Here is a 25,411-nt window from a genome sequence, read left to right on the forward strand (position 1 = left end):
ATTTTGGCTTCCCCAGCTGTGCCAAACTCAGGTTCGTTATATGCAAAGCTTTGCTTAAGCATGTTACTCTTACAAATATACAGGGGAAACCAGTGTGTGCCACTCAGAGGAGTAGTCTATATGAGTAGGCTTTGGCTGCACAGGTCTTGGAAATTAACCCCATTGTGTGGCCACCAATGTAGCCATACCCTTGCTATTAAGAGTAGGATCTCACAGGCCAGGATGACAATTAGAAAGACAAAAAGAAAAAAAGAGGTCCAGTTCTCCTCTACCTCCAGCTTTACTGGAGGCACTGGGAATTCCAGCACTGTTCTCAAACCAATCTGCAGGAAGGCAATGCCATTCTCAGGACAGGCAAGAAGTAAGATTATTCCCAGCGTGATGTTCTTCTCCTCAGGCTAATACAACGGAGGGCTGGAGAACAAACTTGTGGTGGATGGGGAATTCTGTCAGGAGCTGTAGCAGGAGAAAAATATGTTATCTGGCTCAGATGGACACAAAGGTTGTTCTAGCAAGTAGACACTAATCTAGGATTTGGAAGACAAGTGCTTGATTACCTGCACTGTTGCAGATGGTGGACAGATCACTTACAGCCAGACTTTCAGCAGTATTCAAATGCAGGCAGGTACATGGAAAGCACGTTCGTAAGTGCTTAAATTCCCAGACACATGTCCTGATAATTGACTAAAAAATCCCATCTCTGTTTCTAATTCCTTGTCAATAAAATTGGAAGAGTGGCACTTCCCTATATTATAGGAATGTTGTGAGAATAAATACTCTCAAAATCAGAAGAAAGTAAATACAACAATAACAGGGTTTGTACCAATATCTCTGTCAGATGTTTGTTCCATAGTATGTTGGGGGGCTCCCTCCCCGTGGCAGGGGGTTGAAACTAGATGATCTTAAGGTTCCTTCCAACCCAAACCATTCTATGATTCTATGATGTTATGTTTTGCAAGTAGGTCCCATTCTGGAGCATGCCACATTAAGAACACCAGCTAGAATAAATTATTTGTATGTTTTCCAATAGCTTATCTAAAACCAGGCAGACCTTGGCACATACTTTCACAGGAGTATCACTCTAGTCAGGGCTCTAATCTAAAGTGTGAGAAGGTATAAAGACACAAGTTAGGTAATTAGAAAATTACACTGAACTGGGCATGCATGAAAATCAACAGCTGTCAACTGCAGTCAAACAGAATGGACTTGTGTTATATTGGTGCTTAGGTACAGCAGAGATAAAGGGCTGGGCCCATTTGTGCTGGTGCTATAGTGTGCTTAGCTCTTGCAGTACTACTCAGTCTCTCATTTTCTATGTGTTATAAACAAGATTATTATCAACAGGCTCCATAACACCTCTGCTGATCCTCTTTAAATCATTTCAGCTCACTTGAGCTTGCTGCAAGCAGGGTCTAAATAATAATAGCAGGCCTAAGGCAGTTACCCGAGGTTTCATCCAAGTCCTTAGCAGTGAAAAGCCACCTTCCCTGCTATGTTTTCACTTCATCTCTTAGTTCTTCAACAGTATTTTTCTGTTACCATGACCTCCAACAACATTTTTCTCTTTACTAAAGATGGCCAAGTAGAAGGATTTGTTGGCTGTTTGGACATTTTCCTGCCTCAACAACAGGGAACAGCATGAGACTACTATACTTCTTTCACCAATAAAATATGGAGGCATCTAAGCTGACTGGGGCAATCGTTTGTATGTTGCCAGCCTTTCCTGTGGGAGACATCTGCACCCGTTCACCTTCACCACACATCAGGTTTTCATTGCTAAATAAAGTAAACCAACAAACCAAAAAGAATTCCTAAATGCATCAAAGCATGCTCTAAGTTATAGCAGCCCCTCCGCAAACAAACAAAAACGTAACTTATGGAAGACAGTCCAAAGGAGCTACTTCCAAAAATATTTACCTAAAGCACAAATCAGATCAGTCGCCTGACATGGCTTCCTTCCACAAATATTCCATATGTGTATGCGTGTGTGTGCATATAATGTGAGGGCATGCTAGTGTAACAGCTACAAGTTACATCTACAGGTAAATCTCTCATGAAAAACCAAGTGAAGAGAGAAAATCAAGAGGCCCTTGCTCAGTGCAACTCTCTGCTAATTAAACACTGGTGTTAATTGCAGTAATGTGCCTGGACCCTGTTCCCTGTGTTTGTTGTGGAGCCTGCACGAGCTCTGTATTGCTCAGAACTTCCACATTCCCACACAAAATGAAACCATCTATAAAAGGAATGAAAGGCTGTGATATGTATATATATCTATAGGGCTATTTTTAAAGAAAAGATTTTTTTGTGTGTGCTAGTTCAAAGCCAGCTTTGATTATCTAAAGGAAAAGTCAGTCTTTAAAAAGGGTCAAAAAATAAATGTAAAGATGGAATCTTTTTTTATTTAATCCATGATGAAAAGAGCATTTCCTATTTGCAATGCTCCTGCTTCTCAATTTTTAGATTATCTTATTTTAGTTTATCTTTAATTAAGGTCGAAATGTAAAAGTTTCAGGCAGCATTTCCCGTCCTTCCTTTACGAAATGTGCAAAGCAGCATTCCATTAGGGCCAACAGCCAGTAAAAGGGATGTCATTTGACACCCTTATACAACTATGCATACCAGGCTGGAACGGAGAGAGCGGGATTATGTGAGTGGATAGAAAGCCCTTCTAGAGAGAGGATTTACTCACACTGTTTTTCTTTACACATTCTGCTCACTGAAGATAGTAAATCAGCTATTGGACTTGCAGAAACAACTCTCATGATGGCTAAAGAATTTAGGCACAAAGTAGATGAAGGCAAAGATCTGGCCTCTCTACAGCAGCTCATAGCAACCATGGGAAGAGACCAAACAGCGCCCACGTCCCCAGGGGCTAAACAGTGCCTATGCCTGGACCGTATTTTCCTCTTCTAAGGCATGGATAAGAGGTGGGCTGGGTTTCCAGAGCCCAGGCCAAATCCCACATTAACCTTCTGCTTTTATGGCAGGCTAAACCGAAGCCCTGGATCTGCATGTTCTAAAATGCCAAAGACCGTACTTTACAGTTGCTGTAAGGCAGAAACTGTCTTTTCTGGTAAGAAATCCCTTATCTGCAAAGATTAATTAACTGGTGAATAGTTTTGCTTTGTTGTGAAGGCACAGAGCTCTGTATCACTGCCCACAGACAGGGATTTCGCTTTCTACCTTTGAGATTCCTTCAGGTTTTTGCCATTTGACTAACAGAGTTGACATCAACTAACAGTGCTAACATTTTAACTCCATGTCTCGCATTTTCCTCAAGTAAAGATCTTACAGCACAGAATTCTGAATCAAATCTTAATTGAAACCTCTAAGCAGAAGAACTGAAAGTAAATGTTTCTCAGAAAACAATCTCAAGAGACACAGCAATTTCACTTGAATGACTCCTCCATTTTGCTATTGATTTTCATTAAAACTAACTTTATTAACAACATGTCCTCTGGTCAACATGTCACCCCTGCCCTCAATACATTACTTGAACACAGACATTAAAGGAGTTACATACACAGAAACAAGCCTGCGAAGGACTGTGTCATGATAACAGTTATTTTCACAAGTTCCATCCCTCAGCATTACTCCTGACCACATCTTATTTAGCTGGTGAAGTTCTTCGTAGCAATACCAGCCCATTTTATTTGTCCTTAAATGCAATTCTTCAGACAATGACATTTTTATTGGTAAATGAGAAACTGTGTGTGCCAGCAGAAAGGGGTCTGACTCAGACAGAGCTGACTAGGGGTCAAGAGACTGTCATACTGTTCCCAAACTTGCCCATGGTCTGCAAATCCTTCCAATCATCCTTATCTCCATTTCTGTTTTGGCCATTCTCTAAATAGGATCATGCTTTTTGTGACAAAAAATGTCTCTATTATCCCCACGTATGTGGTGGTACTGTTCCCATCCTGCTGGAGCCCTGATCTTGACAGGGGCCTCTCAAATTTGGCACAATGCAAGAGGTTCCAATTAAAAATAATTGATCATTAAGAGGCAGAGAATGGTAAAGAGTGAGCTGGCGCTTTACTTTCTGTCGGGAAATAGTCAAACACTAGTGGCAAAGTAGAGACATGTGTGATGACACCAAATCTTCCCAAAGAAATGAAAGTGGGAAGTGTCACTCATCACCTTTTGGGCTTTTGTGTAACACGCATAAGGAATGTTCCCGTCTCTGAAGAGTCTCTGTGGACTCTTCAGATGATGGGATTTAGTGTCACATGCCCTCTTCTGCCTGTCTTTTTTTGGTTGTTGTACAAAGCGTTGCCATGTGGGGTCTGTGTGATAGCACACACTGCAAAGTACCTCCAGCTGAGTGGGATCAGTGCTGGCCAGTTGGATTGTCAGCTGGCTGACTAGTCCCTAAAAATGAAAACCAGACACTGAGGAAACTATCTTGTTCATAAAAGGAAAATATTTATCTGCAATGAAAAAAAACAGCCCCCACCCCAGAAGTAACTGGCTGGGTATTTCATTAAATGATCACTATTGAAGTGATTAAATAATTAGGCAGCAGCGCAAGGAGGAAGCCCACTACTTCCCCCACACCTCCAAAATATGGATTTGAATTAAGCAAAATAATTTTCCAGTTTACTCTGAACTGCTTCAGTTGGAGAAAAAAACAAAAGGGAAAAAGTCTGAATGTTTTGTTTAAATTCTTCTTAAATGAAGCAACTCTAAGTTTGAATTTGAAATGCACCCAAAAAGAGTGAAAAACGTTAAGCAACCTTATAAGGTTCAGCTGGAATTAAGGGGCAGACTAAGGGATGGACCAAGGCTAAGACTGACAGGTGAAGGCAGGAAGCTGAGCTTTTGGAACCATGGGCAGTTTAAGAGAGATGCGAAAGTCAGTTTGGCCTACAGCTTGCCTCATACCACCGGGAAAGAACCTACTTCACCTGCACCATGTAGACCTGGTAATAAAGGAAATAAGGCACCAGATAGAACATTTTGCTTAATAAGATTAGAAATGGCATATAGGGAAAAGTATTTGTAGAGAGCAGAGAAAGAAAGGAGCAATAAAAATAACTGAGACCAAGACAGAAGAGGTATATGGGCATAGCCACAGCTACACATACATTTGCCTTTCTTGGGTTTCAGGCTGGCCAGAAGGAAAACAACTCCAGTGCAACAGCATGCTTCAGTGCCTGCTCAGCCCAGCACTCATGCTAACTGTGCCTGCCTGCTGGCTAATGCCATGGGCTGGTTTGCAGACTGGTCTGGCTACAAGCCAGCTATCCTAGGGCCTGTGCAAGGTGAATGCATGACTGCTTGCCCCAGTCCAGACAGGTGTTACTCTGAGATCCCTCACACTGCCTTATTAACAGGACATACATAGCAAAGTACTGCCTCTGTCCAGTAAGTGTTATGAAATGCCCAGGCTGCAAAGTAGCACTCAGTCATACATAGCTGCAGTAGAATCTCCAGCCTATGCTGACTGTAAACTGCTGTGATCAATGTGATCACATATTATATTCCTCCCATAAACTTTCAAAGGTACGAATTTTGCTGACAAAGAAATTCATGAAGGTTGCTGGGAGCATGGAGTGCCTTTCTAGAATGTCAGTCCTAGCTATTCCCTTGGAAACCAGTAAACAAAGAGTTAAGGTATGAGCAAACACAACCTTAACTGTGCTGTTTGAGCAATGCCCCAATATGGCCATAACACACTGAGCCTGTGCTATCTCAAAGGCAGAGTGCAAACGTTTGGGGAATAGGGCACATGACCACAGGACAGTCTGAAGCCTTCTCTTTGTAAGGGAAGTTGGTCTGTGGGGAGGCTGTCAGGGACTGGGTGCAGTGGTGGGCTGACACTCACTTTGTCCAAGAGACAGCTGGTCTCTTCCTCAGGACTAACACATAGTCACTTTACAATGCTTGTCCTCACAGAATACTGCAGGACATCGCTCCACCTTCCAGCACTGAGCCCACTCACCATCCTGCCAGCACCTTTGTGCATTTCTGGCAGTGCCCTGGGGAGGAAGAGCTCTAGGTGCTGCTATTATCACAATTCACAAAGTCAACACCAAAAGGAGCCACACTACTGATACTGAAGCACCCACATGAACAGAGGAGGCAGGGAAAGAGGCAAGCCATCTTCCAGAAGGACAAAGTCTTTCTCATGCCCAGCAGTTTTCTTGTAACACAACCACAAAGCAGCCAAGTACTCCAGCTTCTCCATCTGGAGCAGAACAGCTCCCACAGCTGACCTGCACCCTTGTGAGGGCATGGGGAGGGTTATTCAGGCCTTGCTTTTGAAAAGGTTTGTGGCTTACCACATTTGCCAAGATGGAAAGGTGTAAGATGCTAACAGACAACTTTGCTGCTGTGTCAGTTAAGGCAGGGGTAGAAGAGGAGAGAGTGTGCAATCTCTGCTGTAGCGCTGCCCTGAAATGTGTGGCCATAGAGAACCCTGCTCAAACACTCTTTACCATGGCAGGGGTACACAGAAGTGTTGTGCTGTCCCTCTTCTCCATTTATTTCTCATTCTCTGCTCCCTAGGAAACTGAGAATCACATTAGCATCTCCTTCTTTTTTGTCCTACTTTGAATGCCAAGTAGCTAGCACCCATTATTCGGTGACAATGTCCCATCTTACTGACATGTCTTGAATATGTACATTTTTATACTGCTTTAATAGTGCTATTTTAAACTTTAAAGCCTGTCACTTGTACCCAGGAAAGTCAGATGGAAAATAATGCTATTCTCTTATTTTTCTGGTCTTCACTTCCAAAGCAGCAGTCCCTACAGCAAGCCTCTGTCCTCCTGGTGGTAAGAATATCTGTAGCCAGTCTGCACAGCACTGTCCTGTGACTACAACTGAAGGCAAGTCCTAGTATTGCAATTACAACACATCTGTAGCATGTGAGGGCTTGTTCTGTGATCACTTACAACCCCTCGATTCGGAGTTTTGGCTGAGCAATGAATGCAGTATCAAGTGAGAGATAAACACAGACATTGAAGACTACAAAGCTAAACATTATGGCTGTTCCTACCTTCATATGCACACAATATGTACTAGTGTGTCATGGTACACTAGTACAAGATCAAGAGGTGGACCACAACACTGAGTTTTGAATCCAAACCTCCTCCAGTCCCTGAGGCCCAGAATCCAGTCTCTGAAAACAGGCGCATTCCTACAGTTTGGGCTTTCCCACATTATGTCATCAGGGAGAGAAATTTTCCATTACCATATACAAAGAGACAAAATGCAGAAGCTGTCCTACAGCAAGCTGACAACAGCATCCTCATGCCCCTTAGAAATACTTTCCTGACTCAGGGGTGAGCTGCAGACCATACATGCAATCCCAGGTTCTGGGTGCAAAACTCAGTCAACTGGCTCAGGAAATCAGGCTAAGGCCTGTTCTGCTTGACAAAGAAATGCCCTACAGTAGAGCTGGCTAGTGATAACCAACATGATCTCCCTGCATTTCATGTATAAGAGAAAAAAGGCTAGGGAAGACTGCACAGTGTTGAGTTCTAGAGCTGTCCTTCCTAGTGATAACCATGCATTTTCATCAGAGAATTTGTCACCAGCAAATTAAGAGCTAACAGGATGGAGGGGAAAACGTATTTCTTATTTGTCTCCTCGTGCAGTTAAGAAATCCTCTTAGGTTCAGGTGTAAATGTCCCTTCTCTTGACCTACAAGGTATTTGCCATACTGTCTGTCTCCAGGGTTAAAAATCTCCCTGGCAGTAAGAGCTTCTGTAAACACTCCCACTTTATCTGCAGAGAGTGAGAATCCCAGCAGTACTAGAAAGAGACATAAATGGAAACTGCTAAAAAAAAATCATTTAAAATATGTAGCATATGCTAAGAGTAACAGTGATTTCTGGCAAGAATTAATTAAACTAGATGAAACATTTCTGATACGATTTGTGCTATCAGATCATTTAATTAGTGCTGGCTTTTAGTTCATCTTAACAAGCTTCTGTGAGGGTGAAAAAGAAATAATTGTTTATTCAAATGGCAATAATTTGGGTTTCTTTAATTGATTCCTAGTGTGAAAGCATCGATTCCTGCTGTTTGCTAAAATGCTGGGTGGAAAAGTTCCAGCATGATGTCCAATTCCAGAGGGCACTGAGTCCATTCCCCACTGCAGCCTCCCATCTGTGATCTAGCCTGCTTCAGCCCTATCATTTCTCCTGCCTTGTCTGTATACTGCTGAGTGCTGAGGCAGGACCTAGCTACTCTCGAGTGCTGGTGGGCTTATTAAGTATTCCTATGCAAAGCTGATGATGTGCTCATAAATAATATTGGTGGAACTGAAATCTGTTTTCTTTCCAGCAGGCTGAGTATTCAGAAAAGGAAATGTTTTTGAAAGAAAAGAAAAAATCAGACACCCAAAGAGTGTCTAAAAGGGAAGAGGTTTTAGATAACAGAAAATCTTATTTTAAAAATCAAAAAATTTTTTCTATCACTCAATTCACCAGTCCTTGCCCAAGGACAGGGAGGGAATTGATTTCGCTTCATTATCAGGATACAGTGTAGAAATGTCACTGAGCCTACAAAGACACATATTAACAGTTTCAAAAGTGGGGCTGGTTACTCCTGTTTCTGCTGACCCCTAATTTGTTGGGCGCCAGTCAGTAAAAAGGTCATAGAATTCCTGCTGGGTAAAAGGTGGTGCATGCAAAGAAGCCAAAAGAACTCCCAACCCCCCCAAAAACAAGCAAAGCAAACAAACATAAAGGGCATTTCTTCAGTTTGAAACTCCATGGAAGCGTATTACAGATTTATGTCTAACCCAATGCTGAATTATGGGTCACTGCTGTAAGACCAGAATTCCTTACGTTACTTAATCTAATGAGGTTCATGAGAGAAGAAAAAAGGCCCAGTTTGTAAGATCTAAGGGGCTGTGACCTTATGTGCACACTTTCCTGTAAAGCTCCAGGTGCACTGTGAGATCTGTATCATCAGTTCCATGCTAAAAACTATGTTGTTTAAAACAAAACAATCAAAGGCTGGAAAGCAAAGCTCTCAAATATCATGAAGCAAAGTTTGCCTAATGTAACCTTCCTTCAGCCTCCGGGTTGTGTGGTATATATACTGTTTCAGTTTCTGACCAGGTACTGCCCCCACATTCATTTTTTTGGCAAGAGCCCCTGCTTCACTCCAGGCACAGGACTGATAGTGCTGTGCATACAAAGCAGCTTTTCAATATTCTTTTTAATCTCAGCTCTTCAGCATGGGGCGCCGGCTTCATCTACTACAAACTATCGCAACTCTGCGTGAACAATGATACTTTTCCATTCTGTGCTGGCTTTTCTTTGCTGTTCAGCTCCAGAGTCCCAAAAGCTTTGCACTAGTTAACACATCTATTCCCAAAACGTCCCTGTGAGGTGAGGAAATATTATCCCTAATTTAGAGAGTAAGATTGAGTTACTTTCTAAAGAAAAGTCAGAAAGAGGCAGGAAAAGCAACCAGATCTCTGGAGTCCCAATCAACCACCTAAATCATCATTTTTACAACAAGCCTCTGGCCTTTATTCACACCACAGAACTTCTGCTAGAGGTTAGGCAGCAGTGCCAGAGACATAGCCCCATTCACTGACATAACATAAATCTACTACCATGACTCGAGACCAGTATATTATATGACCCTGCTCTAGGTTTACTTGGGGTGAAATTCAGTCCTATGCAGAGGGCCAGCATTTGCATCTTTTCTCAAAGGTTTGCAGTTCTGTGTGTGCCTCACGCTTACTCTCTGATCCTTCTCTGGAAAGAGAGAAGTCGTGCTGCTGATCCACTACACACAGTGATCACATGACCAGAGGCACATGTGTCCAGACTATGATTAGAAGGGGCAGAGTAAAGGTTACACTGGCTTCTTTTGAAAGCTCTTTGGTAATCTAAAAAGTAGCAAGTTAGATAATAACACAAACTCCACATTAAAAGTCCTTTTACTCAACTAATTCAGGAACAGAATAATCTCCACCTTTCAGCCATCATCTGTGTAGCAGAAGTGTGTTCTGTACACTTGAATACCTTTGACCTGTAAATTAAGAACCTTTTATCTTCTTTAAATGAATGTCTTGCCAAGTTAAAGAGAGACCTCAGATTTTTTCAGAGAGGTACCTGCCCAGTTATGTGAAAGAGAAGACTGATACAGCATACGGGTCTCATTCCTTCTGCACTTTGCCAAGTTTATGTATTTTCATCTATCCATCTGCACGGCCAGGGAAGCTTGTGAAAACCCTTAAGCAGCGGAAGTTTCCTATCCCTGTATGTCCACAGGTGATTTCCAGAACTTCATTGTTCCACAGTTCATGGCAAAGCAGCAGGCAAATAAAGAATGTTTTCCAAAATCATAATTGAACCAAAGCAGATATGAGATTCACTGGAGCAGTGACATCTTCCAATCTCCCTGCTAAAGTCACGTTTTCATTGCCTGCTTTGAGGCTCATCAATCAGTCCAAAGGTCAAGACTGAAGTGCAGCAGAAAAAGTGTAACTCCTCATACACATGCATGCACATGCACTTTCCTGGTCTTTTGAAACATTCCAGGAGTGGGGGAAGCAACACCACCCACCCCACCCCCCAGCCTCCAAAGCAAATTTATCAAAGCAGATATTTAATGTTGAAAACAGGTTGGTTTTATAGTTCTAGTACCTGCCATAGTCTCCTTTTTTTCTGAATGGGTATTAATAAGTTTAAATAAATGCAATGAACAGTTACAAGTGACTGAAGAAAACAGACCTACCATATTCAGAATGCCATTCTTTGTTGCTGTCATTTCTAATTTCAGCTTTTGAATTTCTTCATTTAAAATATGCTTTATATTTTAAAAATACACACAGGCTTTTCAGGGTGGCTTTTAGCCATGCAGCTACTAAGCATCACTCATATATTAAGGATTTATTTTTGTAAGAGCCTTCTGAATGAAAGAAGACTTATTCCCACTTGGCAAGTTGTGCAGCTATTGTACCCTACTGGTCTCATCACTGTGGCTGTACGATGTCACTACATTCCAGTCCCTTGCCTGTGTTCCTGTGGTGTCTGGGAGAACCAGGGTACTCGGGGTTGCAGCAAGTTGCAGCAGTGTTGATGCAGGCAGCGAATGCTGCAGCCCAAACAAAGTTTCTGCAGCTGGCCTGAGACAGTGAATTAGACACTTGGAATGTAAGAAGCTGGGCTTCTCCTCTGTTTGGGCAAAACTTACATTTTGCTGCCCTAGCAAAAGGGGCTAGTGTCAGCCTAATGCTGAGCTCACAAAGCCCCTAGAAACAATCATAGAAAACAATTTAGGGAAGTCTGTTACTAAAAAGACCCATTGCAGGCTCAGAAACCCGCCAAACTAATTGTTAGGGGTGCAGAGTGAATTTTAGAGAAGATTCACCCCAGGTTTGCCTCTCTTCTATTGCTCCTCCTTGGCATCTCCTATTAGCCAGTGTTAGAGACTGACTATAGGCTTAGGTGTGTCGCCCGTTGATTCAAATCACTGTAGCTCTGCACTTACACCATTAAGTTATGGCAGGACTTACCAGCCTCAAGGAAAGGCCAGGGCAGAGAATAAGAGCTGAGTCCTGAGCCTTGCCAAGTTGACTTGCTGCTCCAGCTGCCCTGAGAAGGCAAGGGTTCAATGGCAGCTGGGCTCTACCCTGCTCACTCTGCCCTGGCAGCAGCAGCAGCTACCAAGGCAGCTTCCCTGGCCTCTGCCACAGCCAAAGGATTCACCACAGCTTCACTTCTGGTTTGGCTGTCCTTGATAATTGCCTATTTTGCCTATACCCAAACCTTCCCAAGGCCACACAGAGGTGGAGGCTACACCCAAATTCCAAGTCTCAATATAGCAGCTTAACCACAAGACCGTCCTCCCTGTCTTCTTTCTCAGGCACATATTGCCTCAGTGTCTATGCCAAATACAGCATAGTGTCTCACAAGACAAGGTTTCCTTCTCCCCTCTCCCCAGCTTCAAAGGGATACGTTCACTTACTGTTTTAAAACAAGGGATAGCTCGGGGAAAAGCTCTATGAGGGGACTACAGTTTACCTTAAGATCTAACCAAAGCAGGCACAAATTCAGTTTCTGGCAGGGTATTTCATGACTACAGCCATGCTGCTGGAGTTGTTACATACTATCCAGCCCACATTCTTAAATCCATGTTCTCTCTCCTGCACAGAGATAAGCAAAGGAGAGGGTTGTCTGGCCTGTGTGTTTTGCCTGGTAAACAAGTACCAGCATAGCACAGAGATTACAGTGCACACACACACTGTCTGTGGTGCTTACACTCACCTACGTCTCTGCTCTAGCTGCATCATTCCTGTGGAGTGTAACAGTCTCTGATGGCTACAGAGCATCCTCCAAGATAATCTCCAAACCTAGCAAAATAAGGGAAGAATTTCTGTCAGCTACTGAATTGATGAGAGCTTCAGTAATTTAAAAGGATAACATTTCTAACAGCAGAAGCACAATGCAGGGTGGGCTAATGCCCAGGCTTACTGATCAGTACCCCAAATTCTGCCAGATGCAGGCAGACATGATTGCTAGAGGCTTTCTCAACTTTTATGCAAACTCTGAACCTCCAGAAATCCCAACATATGTAACCCTTGAGGAGGCTTAATGTGAATTCTTTGCTCCCATTGTTCTCCTGTTCACATGTTGGGAGACTTCTTCCTGCTTCCTCCTTGTCAGTGGAGACAGCTTCAACAATATGGATTTTATTGTACACCCCCTACATCCCACTTCTGCCCCTTGTCAATAGCACAGAGGCCCAAATGCCATCTCAGCTGCAAAGAGGAAATGACTATTCACAAGACACAAAGGTTTATGGATTTCTGCCTAACAAAAGATTATTTCTAAGCAGACTCTTCGTGTACTGATGCCTCATCTCTTCTAGCAGGAAAGCAGACAGCCCCTAGTGTGCCCAACACCACCGAGTGAGAGCACTCTTCAGGGCAGGTGTACTATGCAAGGTAGCCTCTTAATCTTCTCACATGCACAAGCTCTATTTTTCATACCAGCTGCATCTTAAACACTCAGTTAAGATGGTGATTAGTGGTGGTGGTAGGGTGTCACAGTGGGAGCTTTCTTAAGAAGAAAAGGCTTTGATTGAGCCAATGAAAGCTGTTGCCAGGGAACCAGATGCCATGAACACACCACTCCAGCAGAGCAAGAATACAAACCATGTGAGTGCTGGACTGAGCTTTAAATGTATTTGCTGGTTGAGGCCTGAACACACCATTAACTCTTTCAGTACTCAAAAGAGTTTACACAATGAACGGGGAAGATGGGAATCTGATACAAACACAGAGGAGCAAATATCTCCCCATATCTCTGCATTACACCCTGTTGATCCAAAAGAAAAACAAACTGGGAGGGAACTTTTGACCTTTAGTTTTTGACTGACAAAGGAGGCTTGTTTGTTTTGTAAAGTATGTAAGGAAACTTCTCTTCAAAGTAACAGTTTTACACTAATGTGAAAAGGAATCAGATAAGTGCCCAGATAACCCTATAAAAGTATTGAGCTTGTTTTTAGGGGGTGTTACACATGAAGTTGGATGTGCACAAAGTGTTCATCGGTCAGTTCCTCAGCAAGAGGAACAGAATAGCTTAGATTCCATTTTTCCCAGATCGGAGCTGGTTTCCAACACAAATGTTACCGATTTGAATTTTATCTGATCAGTTGCCAATTTGTTTCAAAGTTAACTTTCCACTCTGATTACTAAACAGCCTTGTACTCCACCAACAGAGCATTTTTTTCCTAATGTAAATTCCACAGTGCTCTGCAACCCTACCAGTAAAACGCAGCTAAAGCTCTAATTAAAAATCATGCCTGCCATATGTCAATTCATAAGAACTAAAATTAAACTAACAAGGGGCTGTAACCAAAACTTTTTTTGAACACAAGAGCCTGCCTACTCCATTTTGAATCTGTAACATGTGGAAGCCTGGGTAATTCTTGCAGGACAATGACTAGTCCCAGACATTTTCATCTTCAGGTTTCAAGTTCCGACCCAGCACAGGTTCCGAAGTACAAAAAGCTATTCCTACTCTGTAGCCTGAGTGAAAGCCCCTCCATTCCTGTGTAGCCAGCACTGTGCTTTGATTCCACAGAGTTGGTAACAGTGTTGAGCAAGTAACATGTTGTTGGCAATATTGTACTGAACTCCCCTCGTCACTCTCCATTTCAGCCTTTTTATATCCTGTGGTAATGCCAGCCATCTATTGAGCTACAAGTTGGGGTTCACTGTACTCCTGTCTTTTTATGCCTCTCCCACAGTGCAGAAGGCCTGGAGGGAAAGGACGTAGCAATACCATTATAATGCTTAAGTGGCCATAAAGTCCCAGTGTGAGTCCTAACAATCTGAACATAAAGGACAATAAAAATTGGGCCCCGCAAATTTATTCTAGGGGACTGGCAAGAGTGGGTATAGTGCAAAGCTGATTTAAAATTTTCACAGAAACTCCTGTGCCAATTCCTGCCCAGCTTGCTGATGATGGAAAAATGGATTCCTGAGTACCCACTGGCCATCCAACCAGATATAGCATCTCACTGTCAAAATGACACCATTCTTCCCCCCAGAGCCTCCCGGAGTCCCAGATAACAGCTGTATTGCATAGGTGAGGACTGGCAGAACACACACACAGAGCAAACTACAGTGTTGAAAAAGGTACCACACACTCATACAGAGCCCTTCTGTCTCCCTAGATTCTACAGTGATTTACTTGATGGTCCAGGGTCCTGCTGTGGGCTTGGCCCTGAGAGCCTGCATTAGGTCCTGTGTTGCTGTGAAGACGGGCTGCCTGCCTGCTTATAATGTAACTTCTGGGTTTAATCTGCAGATATGCAAGCTAGGCTTATTGCAGTTGTTCCCACTGCAGAGCCCCCATCTCGGGCAAGACACAAATGCCTCTTTACAAATATTCTTGCGTAAACCCCATGAAACAGGGAAAAACAACACTGGAGCTCAGCTTAGGTTAGTAACGAATAAGTGAAGAACTGGAAGAGATTTCTACAGGCAGTGCACAGTTATCTAAACACAACTTTGGCAATGCATGAGGGCTAAGAGCCCAGTTTTCTAACCAGTTCCATATAAAATCTCTTAACAGTCAAAACCAGTCAGTGTCTGCACTTTGTATTTTGAACCTAAAACATACACACAGCTAGATACTGCACAGTGGCAAAGGAAGACATTCTGGTGTGCTGGCTTAGTGGGACATCAGGATGAAAGTGTCACTTACTGAACAAACATGAATCCGTGGCATGTCAGTGACCTCTGCAGAACTCCTGTCAAAGATCCCCCACAGATGTGGTCCTGCTCAGTGTGCAAGAGCAAACAGAACTGCAGTGCAAATGGTATTGTTACACAGGCTAATAATCCAGTCTCTGCACTGCAAATACCTGCAGATGTACCGAAGTTAACCATCCTGGAGAGTAATACTTAACACTGACTATTGCTGTCCCCTTCCTGCAATGTGTTGCTCAGCCCCTTGCCAAAGACAATTACCCCAAGGCATATGTATTCCTTACACGCACTCACACTCATGCTGCTTTGTTAGAGGAACTTAATTGAATTTACAAACTGGAGCCTTCAAGAAATATGAAGTGCAAGATGTAATTACTGCATTTACAAAATGTATTTCCCTCCTTTCCACATGCATCAAGATATAACTCTCAGTTGATGTAATTCTGTGTTCTCCCCACACCAAGGATCCAAGCCTCTGTGCAAAGATCATACCTGCTCCAGGACAAAAGTGACAGTGGCCTGTAGGACACTGAGACACCATTTGTTGCAGCAAGCAGAAGATGCACAGCTAGTGATGCAGAAGAGAGTGGTGGGGGGAAATGAGAGCTTCCTGGACTGAGGGAGCTGAATGTTGCCCTGACAACTGGACTCTGTTCCCAGATATGGCATAGAGTCCCTGTGCTCAATCCTCAGGCCATCAGGTCCAGAGCCCTCTGACCAATCTACAGGTCCATCCCCACACTCCCCTGCAGCCCATGTCCACTTCAGTTTTGTCCCCACTCATTCCTCAGTCCTTCCTTTTCCTCCACGTTCAGCCTCCCCAACGCTCCTTATGTCTTCTTCCTCTCTGGCAATAGATTTTCCATTTCCTTTCTCAGACCCTACTCTGGTTTCCCTTGCTCAAATTGTTTCCTCCTTTGCTCTCAGGCCCACCTACATTCAGGTCAGCATCTATGAGACATACTCTGATACTCACTGAAAATGCATGTTTTCCATAGCTGTTCCGTACCTATAGATTGATTATTTCAATTATACGTTATTCTGAATGTACATACATCTGTTTTAGTAGCATTTAAAACAGATCTGATGCAGCACAGATGCTGTTTTTTTAGTTGTAAAATACATAATCCTTCTAAGATATAAACTAGCAGTACTCACTTATACAACCGACAATTATCAAAAGTGATTGCTGTTACAGCCCCTTCTCACAGCATTAATGAAATTTAATTAAGCACTGCTTAATAACTATGTGGCACAGTGTTGGAGAAGAATTGCTAAAGAAATGCAAAGCAGAGAATCAGTGACAGGCTTTGGAAGTAAATTTAGGTTGGTATTCTCACCTAAATCTCTATTTTCTTAATTTATGTTTGGTTCAATTCATTATAAAGTCATGAAGAGCAATCGTGCTCAGATGAAATTTATCCTAAGATGGGGAGAATTTGGAATGTTTCTGTCAGTACAGGCTCATTTCTATTGCTATTCTGTTGTGGAAAGTGTCACTTTTGCCAGCTGAAGAAAGCAGCTTCTGTGTTTGAAGACATATTTGTTTTGTACATTTTCTATTGCTGTTTGTATATTGCAAAGCACTTTGAGCACATGTAGAATGAAAGACACTCTATAAAATAGAGTTAAAAGTTGTAGTGTTGTAGTATGTTGTAAGTCTTTGTACATGGCAGCAGGGGGCACTTCCACAAGATGATGCTGAAACACAGTTGACAGACTATCATAGTTTGAAGGCCAGGCAGAAGTGCTCACAGGGTATTCACATCCCACTTATAAAAGCAGAGCATGTTTGCACTGAACAGTTCCCTGCCCCTCTTGTTCCTACTAAAAATTCCCAAAGCAAGATAAGTAGCTTAGTGAGAAAATTAAAGAAAGAGAAACTTTTTCCTTTGAACAAAGTATGAAAAGGGTGAAGAAATTCACACCTGAGCAATGAAGGAAATAAATACCTGAATAGATCCTCCCGTGCCAGTGCTGGCATGGGGGTTAAAGAACAGGAACTCCATCACAGGAGCTGGGAACACAAGTGAGAGGCTGAGACTCTTACTTTCCTTTGCAGTTACCTAGGAAGCTCTTAGGGACTAAATATTTTCCATTTCAGAATGTTAACTAATGTTTAAATAATCCTTTTAATGACAATTATTTTACAGAATCTTCTTTTCAATGAAAATCAAAATGTGATCATGAATGGTCTAACATTATAAGAGAGATACACGTCTGCTGTAGCTAAAACTAGCTCATCTTAACATTATTGTTTGGGAAGCCAAAACACTCAAAAAAAGAATGGAATTCTGAATGGAAAAATCACTGTATCTGTGTTGTTCAATGTCAGATGAATTGGTAAACCTGCTAGTTCTAGGATTTGTGTATGGCTTTTTAAAGCCACATCTGTTACACTGATTTAAAATAATACTTTGTTTGAATAGCACATTCCATCAGAGTTTCGCAGCTGCGAAAAGAACAGACTCATTTATACAATGCACTGCAGCTTTGTGATGAAAAGTGAATACATTAGAGCCACAGTCAAAGACAGAGCTTTTTCCTGTGAATTCACAACAGCAGCACTCTGCACAGCAGCCCTAACCTGATCATATTTTGATTCAGCTACACAGAAAAACTTAAGCCTGCAGGATGCAGATCAAAACTCCCCTCCCAGGTTCAGCACTGCAGTTCCACTGGAGTCAGAGAGGCTAGGAAGAAAGCAACAGCTTTTTGTGTATTTTTCATCCTGCCTTGAGGTGGATTTTGAATCTCTGTTGTACCTCCTGTAAGAATCATGATAGTTCACCCTGTTATGTATTGCTATAGGAACAGTTATGCTAAAAATTTAACTTTTGGTCACTGAGATCCAGAATATGGCACCCTAACCTTACATCAAATAAAGTATATGAACACCCCAATTACAAGCATCATTCGGAAACTACTTCTTTATTAGTTGCAAGAAATGTATATTTCTATTACAGTTTTCTCCCAAGTGGCTGAAGACAACTGATTTATCAGGGTCCTTCTCACCTCATTCAAGGCACACTAACAGAAAACAGTCTTAAAGCCTCTATTTTATCTACACCCTTTCTAGGGCAGACATTCCCCTAACCGCTGCGTGCATGGGGATGCATCTCAGGCTGAGATGGACTTGCCCAGCTAAAATAACATAATTTGTTTGAGACGTGTGCCTGTTGTTGCCTCTTCTACAGCAAGCACGCTAGAAATTCTGAGGGAAACCCAAGGTTTTTTAAAAAGTCCCCATATTTTACATTTTACAGCAACTCCCTTCACTGTGAAATTAATCTCCTCTCTGCTGGTGATGACTTAAGGGCTCATGTGAGGAAGAGTAAAATTTCTTGAGCTAGGAGGAGCCAGATTTATGTATTCACAGAAAATACAGCATAAGAGAACTGTGGACCAATTGGAATACTACAGTAACACAGTTGTTATCTCTTTAAGTGTAGCATCTACCTGACCCACCTGAGTCCAGGGCCATGTTCCTGTTCATGGTGCACCCCCCTTTTTTAAGAGATCAATTATACAAAGAGAAAAGGCAAATGGAGAAACATTTTAAACAGAAACATAACAAGCTACAATTGCCTTTTATTCCTAAAGACATTTGAACCCTGTACTAGTACATGTCAAATCCATTCATTTCACAACTAAGAAAAAAAGCAAATGCTTCACAATAACAGTGGTCATACATGAGATGCAACAAACCAACACAGGTACTTTAGTCTGTGACCCACAGTCTTGAGGAGCCCCTGTGATACAACCCACATTGAATACAGGTGTGAATATGATGGCTTTAGCACGCAGCCTTGTCAACAGACATCTTAGTCACATCTCTTAGCCCTACTATGTTACTATGCATAACACTGCTTGTGTGTAGAACACTTGTGTTTTGTGTGGTCTTTGTGTGCTCAGGACTGCCCCTGCGGATCTAAATGGATCTGAGAAGTGCCCTAACTATAGGAAGTACCGTAAAAGCATGTATTTTTCCAATTTCTGTATTCCATAGCTCACCAGACACACTAGGCCCCATAGAAAAAATATGAAGTATCCCTGAAGCACTTCTAAATGATCATCCTTTGTAAATCTGTAAATGCAGAAGACTGGGCCAGGGCTGTTCCACCTGCTCCTCAGCACTGCAGGCAAAACAGACTTCAGCAGGGCTGAAGGGCAGCTGTGGCTGTGGGAAGAAGAGATGCAACAGAGAAGAGCATTACTGGCAAGAGAGGGAAGAAAAAGCTCTGTAGACATAGCCTTGCTGCTCCTGCTGTCATTTGGATAAAAGGAGGAATAAAAGCCACAACTGCTACTCTCACGTAAGACTCCAGCACCGTGGCAGCAGCAGCCTGGCATTACATGGGTTTGCTTTTAGGCAAAGCAAACTGCATGCTTACAGTCACTGCCCAACGCATGCTGCCCTAAGCAAATGCTTACCCTACCTTTGCCTAGGGCAGGACTTGCCTAGACCTAATCCATAAAACCCTCTTGCATTCAAGAAGCCACCAGTTAAAGACTCCACTGCAGTCATGTAGAGTGTTGCCAGATTAAAAGTGGGCAAAATCCTGATGATTAATTCACAGCCTGAACTTCCTGTTGTAGGTGGTCTATTGGAGAACACCATGGCTCAGGTTCTAGCTGTGCTGTACAGTAATTCTTAGGCACAGACAACAGAACTTCATTTGATAAATTTGCTGATGACAGCAGATAAAGCCACAATGGCGAAAGCATGTAAGGATAGAATAATTTCCTGTGTAGTTAGTAAGCCGCAAATTGACAAACTCCAAACTGATTAAGGGTTTTGATTTGCTTTTTCCCCTCCAACACCTAACCTACTTTTTTCCATCTCAGTCTCAGGACCATTTTAACTGGAAGTCTTATGAAACTCACTTCCATTTTAGCAAAACTTCAAATGAGAAGCACATCATGAAGGACTGCTTGGGTCTGCGTCTTCCAGAAACCTACCCTACAAGAATGATTGCACTGGTTCTGTACTGTGAGAATCTAACTGAACCTTCATGGAAAAAGGGAGGCAGAATGTGCCTGCAGGCCACAGGGATAGAAGAAAACCACAGATCAAGTTGCATGCCCTCCAAGACTTGACAAAAGCCATCTTGGCATATGGAGGATAGCAGGTAGGAACCAACAGACTACACAAGGCCTCTAGCTCTGTTCCTCTAGAGCCACAGCAACACCCCCAAAACCTCAGAAAGACTGCTGCTGTTCACTGATGTTAACAAGCTGCTAATAAACCTAATACTCAAACATATTCTTTAGCATCATCTTTCCATCTTTCCTTTGAAAGTTATCAGGTATAGTTCATTTCTCATGGTTAAATTTGTACCTGTTCTTGAGATTTTAAATGGTGCCAATATGGTCTCTATGCCTTCACAAAGGGGGGCTTATTTCTCAAACACACTGCTGTATGGAGAGTTGCTTTCTTTGAAGCCTGCATGGAGACAGAATTTGGCTCTCATAAAGTCTACTGGAATTTTGCCATGAGCATCAATAGAGCCAGTTCATGTGCGGATTTTGTTTCTATGAACCCTGACAAGGAACAAACCTTCTCTACTTCAACTGAAGTGGAAAAAGTTTTCATGCTAACTAGACGAGTTTTTTTTTTCCCCTTTGGATTGGAAAGGAAAGTGTCAGCCATGTTAACATGATACTTATCATACTAGCTCCCATATTTCTCAAGTAATGGTATAATATTCAAAGCAATTACATAATAGCATTTTGTATTCTGCATAACTCATTGCTATTAAAACTAATAAGCTACACCCATGCCAATGACATGATTTTTTTCTGCAGTGCAGCAACTCCACTTTGAAAAACAAAAGTTAAAAAGCACAATGAGGCTTTTTAAGAGGATGAGACTTATCCAGCAATCTCTGATGGTGTGAGATATTGTAGAGCTGCTACTGACATTTGTCTGGGAAGACTGCTTAACTCATTCTTGGCTCTACCATCAGTGATGTAATGAGTTCATCCCAAAATTGTGGCAAGAATTTGTTTCCAACATCCTACATCTTGATCTGTGTTATATATACACCCAGTGATACATTTACAGATGTCTGTGACAGTAAATTTTCATATTAAGCAAGCCCATGCTGTGCCACTTTCCTGATGACACAGGATATTAGTAAGTTAAGATGAATATCAGGTAGCAAGGATCCTTACCCAGCACCATATATTTTCATAGTCCGATTGAATACTTCTTGCTTTACGAGTCAGGGCTGACCAGACAGTTTAAAAACTAACCACAGGTTGGATTTTCTACCAACCATTTATTAGTAGTTGTTAATTTTGCTTTCCTATGACTTTGTCTCCACTCTAAATGACAGAGACACAAAGATTTGATACCAGGCTATGTTGTGCTAACAGTGCCTACAGGACATAACAACCACAAAAATCTTTTCTCATCATCTGCACTCTTCTTCATAGGTAGAGACCAGAGTAACGGCACTGACATGGGTTGATGGAGATTATATAGCTTATGAATACTGCAGCAGGCCTGATAGTGAACTGTGCCCAGTTTCTCACTACAGAAAGGGTCATGCACAAATATGACTTGATGCTACCTTTGTAGTTCCTTAATCCTGGAATTAAGAGACTTAATCATCCCCAGCACAACCAACTTTGCTGCTGCCTAGCAGTCTCACGATAGTTAAGGCAGCTCAGGATTTTGGCAGTATCTTAACATCTCTAACTAAATCTCTTATTATTTGGGAAGGAAACTAGACAGCTCCTATCTTGACTTTATAGCACTTCACTCTGGGGTTTCCAAACACAGAAGGTATCCCTTAGGAATTAACCAACCCTGGAGACTATGTAATAGGATGAATTTAACTAGACCTGTAACTTCTTATTACTGAATTAAGTTAATAGCAGCAGGATAGAGGCGAGGATCTGCTTCACAGTGATTTGTTAGAGGCAACATTTCCTTGTTAAAGCATCTCTGGATATAAAATTGCAGTAGGTTGGTCTTAAGGTTTAAATGAGATGTGAGCTGACACTTTTCAAATACCTTTTGGAAGTGCACCCTGCAGGTCTAGGAGGGCATGGAAGAAAAAGCAGATACTGCCTTGCAGAGTCTACCACTAGTAGAAGCTGAGACCCACCACCAGACAAACTGCCAGACCTGATGTTCAGAACCACTCTCAAGCCCAGCTAGTCATCAGCAGGTGCAGGTGCTCTGAAGAAAAACCCTCTCTCCATGCAAGGTAGATGTTTCCTGAAAAGAGCACTGGAAGGAGGAATTAAACTTTAAATTGGGAAATAAATTACGATGTAACTGTTTTCCCTCAAGTCCGTGGCACAGCATCTTAACAACCTGTGGTCACAGCCCCCAAGGCACTCTTTTACTTGGTCAGCTGTCTATCCACACTATTATTTATTCTGTTTCATTCAAGAAGAGTAAACATAGTCTCGAGATTCTGGAAGAGGAAAGCAGTTCATAGCATTCGCAAGGTGTGTGCCTGCATATATATGTGCGTGTGTATAGGCTGTACTGGTGGAGAACTCAGATTTTTTCTTCCTCTTCTATATGTTAACTGAAATTAACTGATTTATTGGAAGTCACACAGAGCAGGGCATAAGAACACTGGGCTGGCACTCAGAAAATTTGGGTTTAACTAAACGATCACAACCACTGAAATACAGACAAAGCAGAGCCTTTGACAAACAACTGCATCAATTGTGCAGGACATCTGACAGCAGACAGCAGGTCTGTGATAAATCTGGCAAAGCTAATTAGAAGTTAGTCAGCAGACAACTCTGCAGTAGAAGGATCTGGCTTTGTCTTGATCCTATGACATGATGTTACTGTGACAGCTCACAAGAAGCAGCTCTGCTGCCACCTTTGGCAACCCTAGTAACCTTACCCCAAAAAGGATCAGCGCAAAAGGTTTTTCAGAATTCATCAAATCCATGATAAAACAGATTATTATTAGTTATTAATTCTTGAACAAGACTGAGATTGACTTTGGCACAAAAAGGGTAAATGGTCCTCCAAAGTCTAAAGCTAACTTCAGAAGCAGTATACAAGTGGTTACTGTCCTCAAGAGCATGGCCTCCCTGCTGAAGTCTGTCAATAATTAAACAATCTATCTGTTCAGTGGTAACTGGACCAATATGACCACTGGATATTATGCTCTCTCTCTCACATGCATACCGAAGCCATCAACTGGCAGCAGTGTTTAGTTATTAATGTGACAAGACTGGAAACAGCGCTTTTGAGACCACTGACTTGCATACTATTTTTTAAAGCTGTCTTTCTCTTCTGGTTTATTTCTCAGTAGCCTACAAGGTGTTTGTAAAATGATTCATGCACAAAGCAGTTAACTACAAAATACTCAAGAATAAAAGTGGAAAGCTCCATTTTTTTTAATTTTTATTTTTTTCTTTTTAGGACCTACATCTTGCAAAATCATTTGAAAGCTCTGATGGTTGCCTCATGGATGTTCTTATTTCTTGATAATGCCAGTTTATTATCTAAGCTCCAGAAATATCCAAAGACCTCATCCCTATTGCGTAAAGCACTGTACAAACACATAATCAATCAACAATCCTGTCTTCTAAGATTTTATATATGAAATTGCAACCATGAGAAATGCAAACACATATGCCAAAGCTTAATGTTATTTGTAGGTAAAACATTAGGAGGAGCCTAGACTATTTCAGCACTACCACAACCACATAGGTTAGGGTGAACAGCAAGAGCAATGTTTAAATCACAGGAAGCAATTTGGCTAGTCATAATGATCTCAGATACCAAATATTCTGCACAAAATACTTTGTTTCCCAGCAACCCTCAAATTGCTGTTAAAATCTTAATCCTACAGCTTTACATACGATACGAAAATTTGACCTTTTATACAAGTGCATACTAATAACAGCAGCTGAATTGTCTGAAAGGTACAGTAAAACTCAAAGCCATTCATATTCATAAATTAATATTTTTCATGTTACTAATTAAGAGCATTTTAACAAGCCCGCATGTGCCCTGCATGGGCATGAATGACCGCGCACACACATACACAGAAATGCTTTTCAGTTCTAGCATTTGTGTGAGCCTTGAGCTAGTTCTATCATGTCTTACATAGTAACGATATCTGCAGAGATAGTGAACCTTTACAAAGGCAGACTTTAATCAGTCTTCTAATCAGAGTCTGAACTAATGAGGAAGATCTTAGTGCAATCGAGATAGCTCTTGCTTAACTGCATCTGACATTTTGGAATAGATTAGGTTCTAATGGTCTACGGCAGAGCTTTCTCTTTAGGAACCTTGGGATGTCATTAATAAATACTGGCCATCGTACAGGGACTCCACACCTCTGCAGTCGAGACAAAACATCTTATAGGAAATCACTGCCTACTGTGTTGTGAACCACATCAGTGAAGCCAGGCAACATCCATCAAAGATTAAAAGAGCAGAAAACGAACACTGCTGTGACCAAACACTTGAAATCATGTGCCGACTGCCACAAACAATTAGAATTCAGCAGGGGTATTCTCAGGCATTCACAAATCATGACTGCAGGAGACCTCAGGAAATGGGGCCACGATTAACCCATCCTGCTGTCCCCAGCCATAACAACAGGCTGCTATGGGGAAGAAGCTGCAAGCTTTCTCTTCATAAAAGGCAGACATTTTCCTGAATTCTCAACTTCTGATCAGGATGTAAAAACAAGTCTGTTATACAGAGAGATCACAGAGCAGGAAACACGAGCTTAATTCTCTGGGTTTTGAGCAAGAAGGAAGATCTGTGTTAGGGTTCTCATTTGGCAGCAAGGCGAAACGCTCAAAGGCTGCAGACCTGGGGTCTCCGAGAAAGGCAGCTGCTCTTGCTCCCCAGTGTCTAATGACAATCTCAAAACATCTCTGCAGAGCACCAATAGGCTGTATTTGTTAGGACGCATCTTGTCCTTACGTAAAAAAGCAGATTACTACAGGAAAACAAGTTGGACATTACACTTACTGATTCTGGGTGGATAAAGAGAGTGGAAAACTCTTCAGAGCACCAGAGCATGTGAAAAATTGTACAAACTGTAGGATAAAATTTCTAGGTTTTAATAATATTGGGCTCACAGAAAAAAAAAAAAAACAAGGCCAAGCTCTTTGGGGTGTTATGTTAGACATACAAAAACTGTAGAAAAGCTCCTTTTTTTTTTACTACTTTTTATCTTAAAAATGGGTCAGTTGAACTTCGTTCTGTAT

The 25,411-nt window shown here is 42.0% G+C and overlaps 1 protein-coding gene and 1 long non-coding RNA gene across 4 annotated transcripts in view; one reads left to right on the top strand and one right to left on the bottom strand.

The window, feature by feature from the left end:
- ALS2 (alsin Rho guanine nucleotide exchange factor ALS2) overlaps positions 1–25,411 on the bottom strand; it is a 220,606-nt gene that overhangs the window by 158,381 nt on the left and 36,814 nt on the right. The window lies entirely within an intron of this gene.
- On the top strand, positions 1,986–24,162 carry LOC133225450 (uncharacterized). Of its 3 annotated transcripts, XR_009729162.1 has the most exons (4): positions 1,986–3,073; positions 17,804–17,937; positions 20,051–20,328; positions 23,604–24,162. It is a non-coding gene; the product is annotated as an uncharacterized LOC133225450 (long non-coding RNA). The 3 variants fall into 3 exon arrangements; XR_009729163.1 differs by lacking the exon at positions 23,604–24,162 and having other exon boundaries at positions 2,466–3,073; positions 20,095–20,462; XR_009729160.1 differs by lacking the exon at positions 23,604–24,162 and having other exon boundaries at positions 2,475–3,073; positions 20,051–20,462.

This window comes from Neopsephotus bourkii, unplaced genomic scaffold, assembly GCF_033783945.1.
Source record: "Neopsephotus bourkii isolate Nb327-2 ecotype Australia unplaced genomic scaffold, CSIRO-AGI_Nbou_v1 NB_196, whole genome shotgun sequence".
Lineage (NCBI taxonomy): Eukaryota > Metazoa > Chordata > Aves > Psittaciformes > Psittacidae > Neopsephotus > Neopsephotus bourkii.